The sequence below is a fragment of the Calonectris borealis genome, chromosome 3, assembly GCF_964195595.1.
Source record: "Calonectris borealis chromosome 3, bCalBor7.hap1.2, whole genome shotgun sequence".
Classification (NCBI taxonomy): domain Eukaryota; kingdom Metazoa; phylum Chordata; class Aves; order Procellariiformes; family Procellariidae; genus Calonectris; species Calonectris borealis.
Genome location: NC_134314.1, coordinates 66,889,233 through 66,903,946, shown reverse-complemented (window position 1 = coordinate 66,903,946; position 14,714 = coordinate 66,889,233). Strand labels below are relative to the sequence as shown.

At 40.7% G+C, this 14,714-nt stretch overlaps 1 non-coding gene across 1 annotated transcript; it reads left to right on the top strand.

The window, feature by feature from the left end:
* Positions 1–4,428: 4,428 nt before the first annotated feature.
* Positions 4,429–4,569, top strand: LOC142081501 (U4 spliceosomal RNA). The gene has a single exon (XR_012673365.1). It is a non-coding gene; the product is annotated as a U4 spliceosomal RNA (small nuclear RNA).
* The last annotated feature ends 10,145 nt before the right edge of the window (positions 4,570–14,714 follow it).

Here is a 14,714-nt window from a genome sequence, read left to right as displayed (position 1 = left end):
GCCTGCAACTGTGAACTGACTTCTGAAAAAACCTCTAGGCCTGCATGTGACTGCACACAGTTGTGGGGTCTGCCTGTGCCAGCTCTTTGCAGAGCAGAGAACGGAAGGGAAGTTTCTTACAAGCAGCCCCGGTTTTAACATGCTTGGTAACAAAAGCCTAACAGAACATCTCTGAAAAGTAGAGGGTTTCAGCTCCTGACTCCGGACAACATTTCTGAAAGTTCCTAAATTAGGCCAGAAAAAAAATCCATTATAGAAAAAGCAGTGTAGATATTTGGGACAGTGATATACTTTCGGTTATAAAGGCTGACAGAGATACATTGTGCATTGGGAAGGATACAGAAAATGTTACATAAAACATGGGTTTAGGGAAATCTAAATGAAAAGCTTCATGACTTCCAGCTGCGGGGTCTTTTCCAACCTATCTGAAATGCACAACTGTGCTACCTGAGAATATGTGGAGATGAACTGTTAATGTAATATTGCACTTGTTACAGAACTTTCTTCATACACAGGTAAATCTGCCTTAGATCAAGCTCCAACGCTGACAGCCAGATTTCACCAGAGTGACATATGTGAAGGCAGGGTTCTTATATTTATTATGCAATTTGGATTCAGTATCTCCCTCACTTTTTAAGGGTGTTCTATTTTTCCCATTGATTATTCCCACCTAAATAAAAGTGGCTACAGCTCCTGTTGTTTGTATGCTTCTGGTTTATTCTCTGCATTGTCCCACAAAGACAGAGCAATTACATCTGCTTTTGTCTGAGCTAAGTGGTACCAAAAGCCACCTGCTTTCTCTGTGTTCCTGAACCCAACCCAGCTCCTGCAGACAACTTAAACTCAGTCAGAGTTTGTATTGTCTACGCTTCACACCCTTCCTTGCTATAAGGTGGCCGCACCACTCCACCTTTGATGATGGATCTCTGAGCCATCTTGACTGCCCATCCAGGAGGGCTGATGGGATAGACGGAGCCAGGTATAGCGTGTCAGGGTCCCCGCACACAGCCGTTAGTGTATCCCCAAATGTGTCCTCATGCATTTACATGCAGGTCTTACCCAGTGTTTTCCCCAAAGACATAGCAACTGAATCATCTCAGAGCTCACAGTAAGCAAACAGATGGTCAGCAAGAATATGATACATGATATCTGTGCATAAAAGTATGCATATTTGAATGTGTGTGCATGCCTCCTTGGAGTGAGTACATAGAGTTTCACTGCCTTTTGTAGGGTTCTGGGAAGCTGTTTTCAGCTTGAATTTAGTGTCAAATAAATCTGGTTTATAGGTCACTTGTGATAGCTTGTGACCGAGTCGCATAGCACTGTGAGGCAGATACTATCGCATATTATATCTTCAAGAATTCCTGATGCCAAAATAAGGAAAACATTTTAGTTCTGTTGATTTTGTGTTTTGAAGCTCTTGCGACTGAAAAATTTGCTAAAATAAATGAAATGCTGCATAAAGCACCTGACATGAGTGAATTATGCTAATAGAATGGGTATGTGTAGTTCACCATAGATGTATGTCTCATGGTACTTGTTTACACCTTGGCATCTCATTCACACATTCTTGAGAGAAGGATCAATCAAAAGTGAGGTGCTAAATAGCATGCCTTTAATTAACTAGATTTCAGAAGTTTCTATGAGTCCAAAAAACAGGGAAGATGCACATTGTATGGATTTTCTTTTTCAATGTTAAAAAGATCCTGCCCTCCAAGTCTCTGTGCTCTCTCCCCAGTTCTTGCCCCTCTTTTCTGAATATCTCTTTCTTTCCCACTGCTTCCTTTCAATGAACACCATGCCTTCAAGCTTCTTAGCCACCAGGTGACTTGCCATTTCATCAGCTCCTTCTAAACCAGCTCACTATCTTCTCAGAGATGTTTTGAAGAGCTCTGCAGAACCTTCTTGCTGAATTTTCTTGTCAAAAGGTATCACGTTGCTGCCTAAGCATTAAGAGGAATGTTTTGGCGTGGGAAAGTGATGTGAGAGGACAGGCATAAGAAAAGAAGCAAGCATGCACCTTTTCAGCAGGACACCTGAGCTAATCTAACAGCTCCCTTAGTGCCTTCAATCTAAGTCTTTCCCCTGTATTTGCAGACCAGGTACCACACTCAGGTTCACAAACCCCTCCCAGAGCGCTTTCCACCAGGCTGGGTCTGGAGAATAGATGCAGAGAAAGGGAAATTCTGGCGGCTGCAAAGGCTAATCCTAAAGCCCTACTTTTTGCCTTAACTCCCTTATGCCTAGATCTGACCTTCAGTACCTTTTTTCACTGTAGCTTGTTCACCAAAGCTAAAAGAACCAGAGCTTTTGCCAAAGACTTTATCTCTTTGAAGCTCTGTAGTCAGGATACATTTCAGGAACACATGATAATCTTTTCCAAACAGATCAGAATTTAATATTTTATGATCTGTCAACCGGAATGGAAAATCAAGGCTCCTGTTTTTTCTTTTCAGATCAAACTGCCGTGATTCCAACTCTCCCACCATTTTCTGCCGCAGAGACCTTATTGCCGGTTCTGCAGTTACGACGTTTTCATATATGCCGCCTCTTTTTTCGTAAGTCAACAACATTAATAACTAGTCATTGGTTTTGCTATATCTCAAGGTAATGCCACTAAAACAACAATTTCAGATCAGTCCTTCATGCTTACTCCAATGTGCCATTGTTAACAACTGATTTGATCCCCCTGTTCCAAGGAGAAAACTTACTCCTCCAGTCTTAGAAGATCACAGTACTACAGCGTATAAGCAAACTGTCATATATGAAAGAAAAAAAAAAAGACACAGATGCTCTCTGTATTTTCCACAGACTCTCTTGCAGTTTCCCTGGACTTGTCTCCTCCTTCCTTTTCTGCCTTCATTCTACAGGCTTCTACAGACTTTTTATCTGGGGTAAGTGATTGTCAGTTTATTCAAGGCACTTATCATATTTGCAAGAACTAGCACAGACCTCTCACATATTTGGTCTAGGTGTGATAAGAACATTTGCTCTTTATACATTAGCCCCACTTAAAACCTGTCAAAGACACCAAGTGGTCCTGCAATCTATCATCTATTCTGCAGTGCAAGTGAAGCTGGGTGGTTAGTTTCATCAGCCCTTTAAGACCAGATATTGCTATTGCTGCCCCAAAACAGCCACAGCTTGGAGAGGTCAGCAAGATACATATATCATATGACATGATCTGGCCTGTAGAAAAGCAGCTTTGTGCCCCTCCATCAGTGGAAGGTGCCCTGAAGACAGCAGAGCTAAGTACTCCAGGTGAAGGCTACAGCCCCTCGGGGCCCATCTGTACCAGTAAAATAAACAGTGCTGGGCAGGCTCAGGCACTGAACCTTGATCATCTCCACTGTTAAATTTCTAGAATGATTTTGACCCTGGCCAACTTGCACTCACCCAAGCAATCTCCAGAAAGACTTCCTGAGTTAGCATAGGCCAGGGACTCTTCCCATCAGAGCGCCTGGCTGCAACCACCTCACTCTCACAGGGTAAAAGTGTTTAATCGTGTGGATGTGGGCAGTTCAGTGCCAGGTGACTTCAGTGGCAGAGAGCTGGACATGTTTGATTTACTAATATAGATGTAGCCTCACTGTCTAACAACTTCCTGTGAAGTTGAAAGCAGAAACTTCTGAAGGAGCCCAGCAGGTTCCCATGCCCCGGATCGCCCCTCTGCTAGCTCTGAAAAGCCAGATTCTGAATTCTCTGCTAAAGTCTTCAATAACATTGAATAAAAAAGGGGATGAGAATCTACAAAGCAGACACAATTCTCCAACCTCCAGATTATCAGCCCCAGATGCATATGCAGAGGGAAAAACGTATGTGCCTGGGTTTCCTTTAATAGATTGTGCAGTCTACTCACTCACATTTATCACATGGGCTAATGTAAGATTTACTGTCCATAATTAATCAACCTTAGGCAGGAATATTTAGCACTTCTACTCCATTTTTCATTTTCAAAGTGCTTTTCAAACACTACCTAATTAAACATCAGGAACAATTATTTCCAAGCTACTTTACAAGCACTTTTAAAAAAATGAAACAAACACATTTTAACATGTATATGAGGAATCTTTTTAAACCAAAATAGCTCTATTTGCAACCCGCTGAAAGAATGAAAGCAGTAATGGGACTGAGATTTCCAAACAGACCAAAGTAGCAGCCAGTTAGTTCTGTCCCTATGCACACAAAAGCCAGTAACGCAGCTTCATTTTTAAAACTTCTGTCTATCTCACATTTTCATTTTGTCTCTGAGAGGACACTTTATTATTAAAGAACTGCAGAACCAGGCCAAGGAAGAATTGCTTCTTTGCAATGGCCAGACACCACCAATGGGCCTGGGGCTCTGATTCACACTCTCAGCAGTAACTCATGAGGTCAGACCTGTAAGTCTCACCTCATCTCTTTCACAGAGGTAGCAGAACGAGCTGTGTGTTCACACAGCGGTAGTGTCTTCACCAGCAAGGTCAGTCCAAGGCATGGTATTTGCTCACTGAAAACTCTTCCCAATATCACTCCCTCATGACTAGAAATACAGTCAGCACTGGCAATTTTTGACTGCTTCTAAGGAGAAAGCTGGGTGTGATGAACCATGCCTGTCACCCCAGCAGCTCAGGAGGTGGGTGGGTGCCCATGAGCCTGGGGCTGCAGTGTGCTCGGCCAGCCAGGCTTCCACATCACTTTTGTCATCAGTCCGATGATCCCAGAGAGCTCAGGTCAGCAGGTTGCCTAAAGAGGGGTGAGCCCACCCCGGTCAGAAACAGAGCAGCTCAGTTTCTGGCAGCACAGTCCAGTTTACCCAGGAGCATGTACCGAAACTGTTGGTGATTTAAATCAATTTAAATCAGTTGACCACAGATTTTGATTGAGAGTGGACACATAGCCCTTCCTGTCCTCTCTGCTACAGAGACAACGCAGAGGTAAGGCATAGACTGCAAAGGTGATATGTTAAGTCTGGCAGGTATCGTGAGTTAGGGTTGTCAGACCTTAACGGCAAGTTCTCATTCGTGCCAGAATCCTCCTCACCTTAATAGTGAAAACAGGATTAACACTGCATAAATAAGCAAACAAGGAAGCATGGGTTCCTTAGGACAGAAAGTGTGATATTTTCTCTGATGAGATAAATAAAATCAAGAAACAAAATATTCTTCATTAAACATTAAGAGTTTATGGATCTGCCAACATGGCCTGTGCAGTTCTGGGCAGAGGTACCTAAGCACGCTCTAAATAAGCCAGCTCCACTACTGGAAGCAGCATAGCCAGGCAAATATGGCATTCTGCACCAGCTCATTAGCCCTGCTGCAAAGTCAGCTATATTAAGTCAGATAGTGCATCACACTAATGTTGCTTCACTTCTTCTGGGGCCCAGGCGGGTTCATTCAGCATGGGTAACTCAGTGCAGTACTTACATGAGCTCTCCAGGTACACATCAAGGCGGGGACAGCAACCTTTCAAGGGTGGTGTGTACCAGATGGTATTTTTCTTTCCCAGATTAGAGGTTAAATATGCTGGTAAGAACGCTGTGGGATCCATGAGAGACTGCCTCTTACAGAAACAATATGCTACCATTTTCTATCATCATTAAATTGCATCTGTACGAGGCAGAAGCTCCCGCCGCTCTCAGAACTCAGAGTGAGCCAGAAGGTGGGAGCCACCAACATCTCTCTCCAGATGGCACAGCCCCAAAACCAGCTCTATGCAAGCCTTACTGGTGTTTTTAAAAATTGACCTCCACACTGCTACTGGTTTCAATGCCCCAGGCTGTGAATAGGCTGTAAGAGTCATAGGGATGCAAAAGACTGAAACTTAAGGCTAAGGCTTCTCTGCACATAACCTTGAGTGCTGTGCTTGGGCACAGCTGCTTTACAGACAAATTACAGAATGTGTTCTGGCTTGGAAGTAGGCAAACCTATCTTCAGTTCACAATGAAATAATTCAAGGGTCTTTCATAAGAGTGCTAAAAATTGGACTTTGGATTAGGTTGTTGACCTACATGCCTCAGCTCCCTGGCTGTGAAATGGGAACAGTCTTTCCAGCAGGGACTCACCGAGAAAATTTCATTCCTGCTTATAAAACACTGCCACAGTGAAGTGATAATAAGAGATATAAATGTGTTAGTTTTACTAAACTATTTAAAATATTCAGAGTAGGGAAAATGGTCCCAGCCTTCCTTTTGCTTGTACTAGTGTAAATGGAAGCAATTGTATTGAACACAACTTACTGTATATAAAACCTAATTGAAATCAGTCTCTGTGTCTTTCCATGCACTTAAAATGGATAATGGGAATTTTTCTGATCCCACTCACAGCTAAGCTATAGTGACCTTATATCCGGGGATCCGTTTATGGAGCTTTTTCATTTTATACTTAAGCTAGCTTCAAGGCTTACACAAAGGCCTTGGATGTTGTGATTTATTTATCTCAGTATCCCCCCTTGGGTAGAGCAACTTGGAGGATGCACAAGCCTGAGTTTGAAAATAATGCCATAAAATAATTTCTGAAACTGTTTTAGAAGCCAAAGCAGCAGATATTTTAACATTTAGTCATAATTATGCAGAAACAAGAGACAAAATGAATTGCATCTACCTGGGTGCAGAGAAGGTTTCTGGTTTAAGTTTGCTGTATATCCCCATATGTATTTTTACCCTCCTTACAAACATAACTATTCCAGGAACACCACATAGTGTAGACACAGCTAAAGGTTACACTTCATTGATCACAGCTGATCCTGTTACAATGCCTTTCCCTCTAAGGTGGAAGCTGCTTAGCTCAGCACCACTCGGCAGCGACATGATGACTGACAGAGTGCGTTCCCAGTCCACTGCAAACATCAAGTGTAATGTGTTAGTTAAGCCACCACACTACATCAGGCTTCAGTGATGACTGAATCCTAGCTTTGAAAACTATATTATTTCAGACAGAAATAAAAAATGGAAAGGACAGGCAATTCTAACTTTTCCATTCCTAATACCTTATGTTTTTCAAAAACTGTGACAACAAAAGAGTTTTCCTGGATTTGTTTGTAAAGAAGCCTGATGGACTGAGGGGGCTCATTTCATACCACTATGTGAAAGCAGGATGAAGAAGGCCCAAACAAGAATGCTCCAATATATGCCAGTAGCTATGCCTCTAATCACTTCAGAAATTTGTTTTCCCATAAGTAAATCCACTAACATTCCTCCACCTATGGGTCTATGTCAGAAAACACATAACAGGACAAGGACACTTCAGGCTGGATCTATATGGCTGTTGTTATGTCCTCTTTCCAAGTGGACAGAAAAGTCAAACTTCCTTTTTCTTTTGATTTGACAAGTTAGATGATGCCTGAGGTCCAAAATGAGACTGAACTGATCAATTTTCTACATCCACTTGCACTCCAGCATGAGTTTTGCAGGTAATATTTTTACAGAAAACCAGTCAGATATTAACACTTTGTACAGTTTGATTTCTGAAACAAGAAGCTTAAGATGGAGTACTGTGTAATCCTGATTCTAGCTCTGATATCTCCCCCTCATAGCAGTGATTGAAAGAGACTAGAATAAAGTGGATGTGAATGCAAATGCCAAAATGAAAACTGTGATGGTACCATTCCAAATTAGATACCTGATGAAACACTGAAGGTAGTGAGCCAAGCAATGCCCTACATTACTAAGTAACTCCACAAGCTTTCCCACAAATCATAGTACTAGTTTGTATTTCTGGTAATTTACAAAATATCATACTATAAATGGCCATTAGTTAAATATACAAGTCAAACATACAATTCCCTCACCAAGGAGGCTAGGATACTTTTCATCTGTCAAGAATTCTGGACTAGTCAGTATTTTTGTAGGGGCCACTTAACAGCTGTCCACTATTGCATGTCACATTTTGTTACTCTGCACCTAAAGAATCATACTCCCATTAAGAAGGATAGAAAAATGGGTTGTTATTACGAGAGACGCAAAGGATCCTGTTCACATCATGAAGCAATGGTTTTAAATTTTCCAAAGCAGTTGACATATAAATCTTCCAACAGGTATAGGAATGCCATTTAAAAAGAGTAACAAGAATGCAAGCAGCACATAGGCATCCAAGAAGATGAAAACTCTTTATACTGCCCTTTCAAATAGCCAGCTGTCGGTTTGGTTTTTTTTAATTTTATGACTAGCTTTTATTTCTTTTCCAAATTCCAAGTCAAAATCTCAAGAAATAAGAGGAAAATGATAAATATTAAACCATTAACACTTACAGAAATGCAGCCAGCTTTCCAAATTCACACAAGTTTCTCAAGCTTCAGCTTTGAGTGGATTCCTGTAGGCCAATTATTGACCGGGGGTGGCTGGGGAGGGGGAGAGGGGAAAAAAAAGGAAAAAGAAAAAAAGGAAAGGAAAGAAAAAAGAGAGAAACATAAAGTCAAAAAAACCCTCCTTCTCTAGCAGAGGCTGCTGCAGTAGTATGGCATGGAAAGACTAATGGGGACAGCTGAACCAGTGCATGAGGTTGCTCTAAAATTTAAAATAATGTATTTTGTTTAACACTTTCCATGCTATTTTTTCCTTATGTTAAAAAAAAAAAAAAAAGAAAAGAAAAAAATAAAAATAGGAAGAAGAATTCCAGCTGGGATGGAACCTACAGAGCCCCTTGAGCAATTTGAGTAATTATAGACTTGGATAAATTGTAGTTAAACCATTTGTTTCAAATGTGCTACAACCAATAACTAAACCAGCAACAGCCTTTCAGTGTAAGAGATCTGTTGCTGGCTTCAGGATAAAGTACGATGAGCTGCAGATAGTCATTGGCCAGCCATACACTATATAATGAAAAAAACATTTCCTCCATAAAGGCTGTGATTTCCACATTTCAGATACCAGCAAAAATAATCATATGCATTTGCTTGCCATATGTACTCAGAAAAAAGTAAAGGTATTTTCCTGAAATAGCAAAGGCAGACTTGGGTTTTGTCCCTTGTATTCTTTAATTTCCAAAATGACAGCTATCTCAGTAATAAACTAATCCTCATTCTTAAAGAGAGCAGAAGCAGGAAGAAGTCTTATTTTCGTGTTAACGATGGCCAGGACGTCCTTCACATTCTTGTTTAAAATTTCACCTCCTGCTCTGAATTTGCACCAGTTGGTGACTGCAGGTACCAGCTACCATGCCAAATGTTTGAGCCTTTGCCTTTTCCACAGTTGTAAGTGGTGATATATGGCAAAGATTCATGTTGAGCATACCAGGAGAATTATTGTGAAGTTTGTTTTATCACTCTTATACGGACAAGACTCTTGTAAAAATCCATGATTGTGCAGTGAGATTGGTGCCATGAGATTTCTCTGTCCAGGTCCTACAGGGCTCAATGCAGCTCAGTTTTGCCACAGGATCTGCCAAACATACCTCTTAGGGAAGGACAGGGAAAGAAGTAAAGACATGAGGATTTGATCCACTGAAGGGCTGGGAAGAGGCTTGCATGTGCGAAATGCGCTAAGGGCACCAAATTGCTTAATTTGATTAAGCTTAAGGGGACTGGGGGAAAACAATGGTACTTTAGTCAAGCTTGTACACCATGTAATGGCTCCATGTGCTACAAACAAACCACAGGTATGTTATAGAAATCACATTGTCGGAGTTGCAAGTGATCTTCCAATAGTAGTCCCACTTACCCTTGACACTCACAAGGGCAGTCATTTATTTTCTTTCTGTAACTCCTTCACATACACAAACATAAGCGTAACACAGCTAATGCATCTAACCAGCATGTTCAACCCTTTTGCATTGCACATGCAATCAATTCCGTATTCGCCTGTGGCTGCCAGGATCATCACTGAAGTTTGGCTGCCCTCCCTGAAGTCCTGCTGCTTTGGACGTCTCCATTGTAGTATGTAAGACAGTTGGGGCAAGGGAACAGATGCTTCTGCAAGGTCCTTTTATCTAGTGAAACGGAAGTGCTGCACTAGTAAATAGGTACCTGTAAGATCACACTGAAATTGGGACAAAGGTAAAATGCATTTATTTTGCATTTCACAGTGAAATAGTGAAATTTCTTCTTCTTTAAGAAAAAAAAATGATTGGTTAAAAACTAGAAAGGAACCAATAAAATTAAGAAATTGGGGACCATGGTGGAGGATCTAGTTCAATAGAAGTAGAATGTGCCAGTGCAGAAAAATTTAAACTCCATGCATATGTTGGTGGCTTCTATTGACATCTCAGATTGGGCATTTTTATGACCAATTCAGTGAGGAACTCTGTTTTGTTTTCAGCAGCAATCAGAACAGCAAAATCAATTGCTTGAACTGCTTGACTGTTGGTGTACTGGAGAAGTCTTGTGAGACTAGAGAAAAACAATACAGCCCCAGTTCCAGGGTTGGGGAGAAGGAGGCTGAACCAGATGATCATAGCATTTCCTGTCTTTATTCCTCTCCTAGAAAGATGGAAGACATCCTTACATGCAGAAATGGCAGTGGAGCCATGACCTCTAAGTAATGGAGCATTCTGAAGGCTAGATTTTTGCCACAATCCTGAAATGAAGCTTTCAACAAATGGGCATGGACAGAATTGCAAAATTTGTAAAAAAAAAAAAAAACAACAAAACCATAGTAGAAAGAAAGAGATGTTGTGATGTATTTGAGTTTGAACACGTTCAGATTTCCTATACAGTAGAGAAAGGCTGAGAAGTTTATTGCCATCTCAGTAGTTATATCCAAGCCTCTAAGATGCTAGGAATATCTAAGCTGCTAACAACAGTGCTAAGCAGAGCGAAGCCTTGGGTGGGAGCTGGACTGGCACCTGGGGCTTGCCTCCCCTCACCTGAGAGACTGCCTTGTATCTCAGAAACTGCAAAACTCAGAGATGATAAAGGCAGTAAGACACCCATTTGTACACACGTAGTATAGCTAGTGAACATCACTTCTGGAATTAATTTTCTGCACAGATTTCCCTTGCTCACACTGTGCAACCTTTCAGTTGTGCCTTTTTCCCAGGATATACCTGAGGATGATGAGGAAATATGCAGTTTATATTATCAGCCTTAAAGCTCTAGTTTAACATGGCAACTACTCACCTGTTTAAATGCATGCATTCTTGGACCCAGGCCCAAGTCACTGTGTTCAGATTGATATACTATTTATTACCTATAAAATCTATTTGGCACTACTATCAATATGATACTGACATATTGGAGGAAGCCCAGGAGAAGCTGGACTTTTTGAGAGATATCAAAATATTTCTCAAAACTTTAGCAAAGGATCATTTAAGGTGGAGAGATGGAGTCTGTGTCTTTTGGTTAAGAGAGGAATAAGGAAGGAAGATTGGAGGAGCAAAAATTGAAGTTTCTTTCATTTGAGGATATGGGGCAGAACAGAAAGTAGAGTAGAAAAACAGAAGACCAATGGAAAGAAAGAGCATGTCTGTCAATGAAACATATTTAAATTACAGGCTACTCTCACAAAGCCTGGACTGAAGTATGTAAACCTTCTGAGCAAGGATCTGAAACAGAATAAGAATCAAAGGCAGCAGCCAGAACAGGTGATTACACAGAGCTCTTCAATCCTCAACTTCTATGACTGCGTGAACATATTATAATGTTATTAATTGACAGCACTGTCCTATCATCTGTCCTAAGCATTCCTATTAGGTACACCAGACAGGATGAAGCAGAATAATACTGACAAAAATCACGTACCATAGGCACCACAGAACTCTCTGTGGGAAAGGAAGAAAAAGTAACAGCTGAGATATCACTGATTAGGAACTGAATCTTAGGCATCAGACCAATACACTTTTCTCAGCAAGAAATAGACAGTAGAGGCAGAAAAGAAAATAGAAATTAGAGTTAGTGAAAAAGAAAAAGATGGACTACTATCACATTCATGTGTAAGGGAAATTTTCTTCTCTAAAAAGGCTATCATCACAGTGATGAATGAGGTATTAAAATAGAGATTTTCCAATGTTTTGTCCAATCCACTTTTAATTATTTGAACTACTTTTTCTTTGCGAACTTGTTCTTCTATATCATTATGGAGCACTTCTACTAATACCCAGCCAGTATCTTCTACTACTTACTTTCATCCTGATATTCCCAGTGATAATTCTCTGAAAAACACTAAATAATGTGTCTGTCCTTGCTGTTCACAGTCTTAAAGTGTTTATTCATCACGATTTGAGATTTAATTTAAGTTGGACAAGCTAGATAAATTTGATTCTCTTAATCTTCTTTCATAAACCAATTCTTCTTGTCTCCTCATGATGTTCCATTTTCTTTGATTTATCTGCATTTTCACTGACATCATGAGATTTCCAGAAAACAATGCATGATTCTATGCCCTCATCCATGCCAAAAGTTGTACAGGATCTCTGAATAAAACTGAACACTACAAAAGACTGCTGCTTTTCAACAGGGGGCTATGACAAGTTCCACTTCTCTTCCAAAAGTCAGAATTTCAACTACTTCCCATGTTTCCAAAGTATAAAAAATATTTCACTCCACTGTAATAATTTATGAGATTTTTGAGCTTCACTGATGGCTCTGATTTATTTCCTAAGCGTTGGATTTGATACCCATTGCCCTATATCCTGCAGATGGTTGCCGTATAAGGACAACTTATTAATTAAGAATAAATTTTCACAAAAACTTCACAGTCTTGCTAGAGATTTGGCCCCTTCCTCAGTGGGCATGCTGAATTTTCAGACAGACCAGTAATTAGGTCTTCCTAAAGTTCAGTAAACAGCAGGAGCCTGGGCAGAGTCTCCTGCTTCCTCTGTAGACAGCGCTGTCTCTTTTTTGAAAACCGTCCTCTGCATCATCTACCTAGAAAAAATTCTCTAACACCTGCTTGGCTTTGAATATGTGAATAGAGTAGTGACTTTGATGCGAAAATCCAGATGCTTACGTTTGAGTACACTTTAAAGTGTTTTGCTAAATTAGGGCCTAAGGACAAAGGAAACAGTTCAGAAGGTGCATGAACAGTAGAGAGCCATTGCCTATAACCTGAAATGAACTCAAAACATTTTAGCTTGGCTATTTATTTACTTTAATATTCACACATAACTGTAATTCCTGCAGTGAGAATTACTGCAATGTTGTGATACGCAAGAACAGTCTTGTGATACTTTCTGCACGTGTAAAAGTGGAAATCTCACAAGGGAATTTGATCTTGAAAGATTTTTAGCCTGATTTCTACACTAAAATGCTTTGTTGTGCTTTTGGATTTGCTTCAAAAATTTTTGATACCTCCTTCTGAGGTTCACCAACCAGTGCTAATGCATTGATCACAGTTTCAGTTTTAAGCATTTACCAAAAAGAAAAAGAAGAGGACAGAAGACTTTCCTCAGGGGAAGGGAGGAGGGGGAACAAATCCACTACTTCACTAACGTCAATTAGTTTGCATCAAGGAAAACCAAATATTTTTCATGTTGCCCTTAATTTCTCAGCCACCGCTGCCATTTCCCTACCACTCCCCATCCGTTTCACGCTGAGGATGTGTTATGAGGCTGAGTGGGGACATGCAAATCATGCACACATCCCTGGAAAAATGCTTGGCAAATCTGGCTTTTCAGTTTTGCATTCACTTGCCAAAAAATATTCCCTCATCCCCCAAGCCCTCCCTCTGCCATGCCTAATTTAATTTCAAAAGTCAGAAGCTTAACAGGGACATAAGCTTCCTAAACATGCTGTCATCTAACAAGGAATGTGAATTCAAAGCTTATAATTATGATTTTCTTTAGGTGCAGAAAAGACTGTGCAATCTCCTAGATATTCTTGTCCACAAGTGCTAATATAATGACAGGCTTCACACGGCTGGTGGGGACTTTTTCCCCCAAAAAAACAGACATCAGGATTTTTCAACAACTCTGCCTTGCCAACAAGACATGAGGCTTTTGTCTCTGATGCCAGCGGTTCTGAGTTGTATAAATATTCCACATTTCAGTGCAGTAAGAAACTGAATGACTCTGTAGAGAGCTCAGGGCAAATGAGAGTTACTGACCTGCTATTTCTATAACTCTGTTATTTTATCTCTCAAAGAGGACTCACATGCACTGAATTTTCAGGTTTTAAGTAAAAATAAATCACTCACTTTCAAAGACATCCCCTCTGCATCTTCCTTTATTTCAAGTCCTTAGGACCTTCAGGACGCACATTTTATGTGTGTGAATACATGTGTGCACGTTTGGGAGAGAAGAAGGGAAATGGTAGAGATATCATTCATTTTAATCACTAATTTTGAAACAGCTGGTGAGACTGGACTATCTTCTTTAAGCACAACCATTTTGTGCCTTTTTTTTCCTCCGGTAAGGAATTCTTGCTTAAAGTGAGACTTAAGTATTTGCCAATAGCCCACAGTAAATACTTTTTTTGTCTTTTTGTACTCCTATGATGACTGGCCTTCTTTCCCCTTCAGTAATCACTGTCTAAAAAAAGAAAACCTCTAGGAGCACTTCACTTCTGTCCCTTCCCCCTGGCAGAATGCCCAGCCTCAGTATGATGCTTTTAAACCCTTCCCCCCACAGACACAAGGTTTCCACCACATTATTATCCTGCACAGCAGAGGGGGGAGGCAGGGCTGTGGGATATGACACCATTCAAGCAGAGAGGCACGGAGACAACTCTTTAGAGTACCTAATGCTTTCCATTCTATACGTGTGCACGTATCCTTACACATATGCACATACGCACACATACCCGTGCAAGAGAAATCTTTTGGTGTAACGTATTTCATAGTTGTCTTGGTTAAGAGGACTCTGCCA